At 43.8% G+C, this 3,044-nt stretch overlaps 1 non-coding gene across 1 annotated transcript; it reads left to right on the plus strand.

The window, feature by feature from the left end:
- Positions 1 to 1,065: 1,065 nt before the first annotated feature.
- Positions 1,066 to 1,203, plus strand: LOC119944931. The gene has a single exon (XR_005456071.1). It is a non-coding gene; the product is annotated as a small nucleolar RNA SNORA7 (small nucleolar RNA).
- Positions 1,204 to 3,044: the final 1,841 nt, after the last annotated feature.

The raw sequence follows: 3,044 nt of genomic DNA on the forward strand, positions 1-3,044 counted from the left end.
ACTGGGTTCTAATCCCAGCTGTGCCACTTATCTGCTGTGTGACCTTGAGCAAGTCACTTCACTTCTCCGGACCTCAGTTCCCTCATCTGTAAAACGGGGATTAAGTCTGTAAGCCCCACTTGGGACATGGACCATGTTCGGCCTGATTAACGTGTATCTATCCCAGTACTTGGTACAGTGCCTAGCACATAGTGAGCACTTAACAAATACCATTAAAGTAAAACAAAACAAAACCTTGCCAAATTCCAAAGTTGGGGTCAAATATATATATTTCCCATAAATATATCCTACTGCAGCTCTCGGATGAATAAGAGCACCATTATAGCAGATTGTTTTTTCAGTTTCTTACCCTTTAGCCTTTACTTTGGGAAAGTAAGCTTCAAACTAGCCTTCTTTTCCTGTTTATCAGTATTGTTGTGTATCTTTCCACTGTCATGGATCTCCTCCCACCATTCTCTGTGCTATCATTACAGCTTTGATCCCATATGGGGCTGGATTTTCCATATTTTGACATTACACGCACAGATAGTTGGGCCAGACAGAGTTGTTATGAATTTGGGGGGGACCTGTGCGTACTTACAAGTTCCTTGCCCTGCACGATTCCTCATGCTGAGCCTAAACGCCTTTCAAAATTAGGCAGAAATCAAGGATGTTCTTCACAGCATAAGAGGTTAAACATACGAGGAGAAGCGTTCATATTTCATTCAACATGTAAGGAGAAGCAGTTTGAAGTCAAATGGTAAATATTGACTCACCTGAACATATACTTAGATGAAACCAGTCAAAGCCCCATTATTATTAAACTCTAACTCTGTAAGCCAATGGGATTCCAAATGAATCACACTGAAACACACCACTCCCCATACAAAACAGGCAGGACAAAACAACCCAAGACATAGAACAGAACAAACCACACATAATGCACACTGTAACCGCAGTCATATAGAACCATAAAGACAACTTCAGTGAGAGTGGTCCGGCTGAGCATTAGCCTGGAGAGACATGACTTCCAGTAAATGGACTCAATGTTTTTCCATTAAAAATGTATCAAGTAACAATCTCCATCCCCTCTCTGGATCACACCTGGAGAGTTTCCAGTACTCTACTAGTCTCAGCTACAGGAGGGAGAGTCAAGCAGAGGCATACCCATTCCATTCCTAGCTTGGGCAGTGGCTAGCAAGAGGAAGGCAATCTGCTTAATGTCAAAACTCATCTATGCTGGGCAGCAGCAGCATCATGGGAGAGTCTAGGGTGGAGACTCAAGTTTACAGTGCGGAAGAAGGCAATGGTGAACCACTTACATATTTTTACCAAGAAAACTTTATCATCATCATCATCAATCGTATTTATTGAGCGCTTACTATGTGCAGAGCACTGTACTAAGTGCTTAGGAAGTGCAAATTGGCAACATACAGAGACAGTCCCTACCCAACAGTGGGCTCACAGTCTAAAAGGGGAGACAGAGAACAAAACCAAGCATACTAACAAAATAAAATAAATAGAATAGATATGTACAAGTAAAATAAATAAATAAATAGAGTAATAAATATGTACAAACATATACACATATATACAGGTGTTGTGGGGAAGGGAAGGAGGTAAGATGAGGGGGATGGAGAGGGGGACGAGGGGGAGAGGAAGGAAGGGGCTACACAGCAGACGGGCAGCGGGGTGGGATTAGAACCCAGGTCCTTCTGGCTATCAGAATGATTGCAGATGGAGGTGGGGCATTCTGGAAGAGATTTGTCTGTGGAGTTGCTATGGGTCAGAAATGACTCAACAGCATAAGAAAGGACAATAATCTCCAACAGGGCCCTTTCTAAACTGCTGGTCTTTTTCAGTGAGCCTGGTGCCGTATAATCTTGGCCACCTCTTCGCATCACTTCTGTCGTTCAGACGTATTTCTCCCTTCTCTCAGAGATTTCAAACCGTGTTTTTCTCACCCAAGTCTATTTGGTGGCCATGGTTTGTTCTCATCTTTATGGCCTTCACCCCAGCTGGCAGGGACCCAACATATTTTCTGAAGAGATTTTTCCTATGGAAAGTCTCTAGGAAATTCTGGTTTTAGCCCGAGTAATAAATAATAATAATAATGATGACATTTATTAAGCACTTACACTTTGCACTTATGTGCAAAGCACTGTTCTAAGCACTGGGGAGATACAAGGTGATCAGGTTGTCCCATGGGGGGCTCACAGTCTTCATCCCCATTTTACAGTTGAGGTAACTGAGGCACAGAGAAGTGAAGTGACTTGCCCAAAGTCACACAGCTGACAGTTGGCGGAGTCGGGATATGAACCCATGACTTCTGACTCCAAAGCCCCTGCTCTTTCCACTGAGCCACGCTGCTCTCATTGTATGCATGGTTAGTAGCGTTAGCGTTAGCACAGCCCCTAAAATTAGTGGGCTTTGTGCTTTGCAACCATTTGGAACCACATACCACTAGTCTAACAAAGCCCTTCCCAAAGGCCTCCTCCTCCAGGAGGCATTCCCTGATTCACTCAAACGGAATTTATTGAGTGCCTACTTTGGGCAGAGCGCTGAGGTAAGCGCCTGGGAGGATACAATAGAAGACAGACATGGCCTAGTGGATAGAACACGGATCTGTGAGTCAGAAGGTCATGAGTTCTAATCCAGCTCCACCATTTGTCAGCTGTGTGACCATAGGCAAGTCATTTCACTTCTCTATGCCTCAGTTACCTCATCTGTAAAATGGGGATTAATTCTGTGAGCCCCATGTGGGACATAGACTGTGTCCAACCTGATTAGCTTGCATCTACCCCAGCGCTTAGAACAGTGCCTGGCACATAGTGCTTAACAAATACCATCATCATCATACATTCCCTGCCCTTAATCAATGGTGATTATTGAGGGTTTACTGGGTGCACAGCATTGTACTGAGGGCTTTGGAGAGTACAGTAGAGTTGATTGACATGACCCCTGTCCTCAAGGAGCTTACAGTGTAGTGAACTTATCTTACAAGCTAATAAATTTCCCAAGGCATTCACTCAGATTATAGATTGATCGGAAAGTACAGATCGGAA

This window comes from Tachyglossus aculeatus, chromosome 23 (assembly GCF_015852505.1).
Source record: "Tachyglossus aculeatus isolate mTacAcu1 chromosome 23, mTacAcu1.pri, whole genome shotgun sequence".
Taxonomy (NCBI): Eukaryota; Metazoa; Chordata; class Mammalia; order Monotremata; family Tachyglossidae; genus Tachyglossus; species Tachyglossus aculeatus.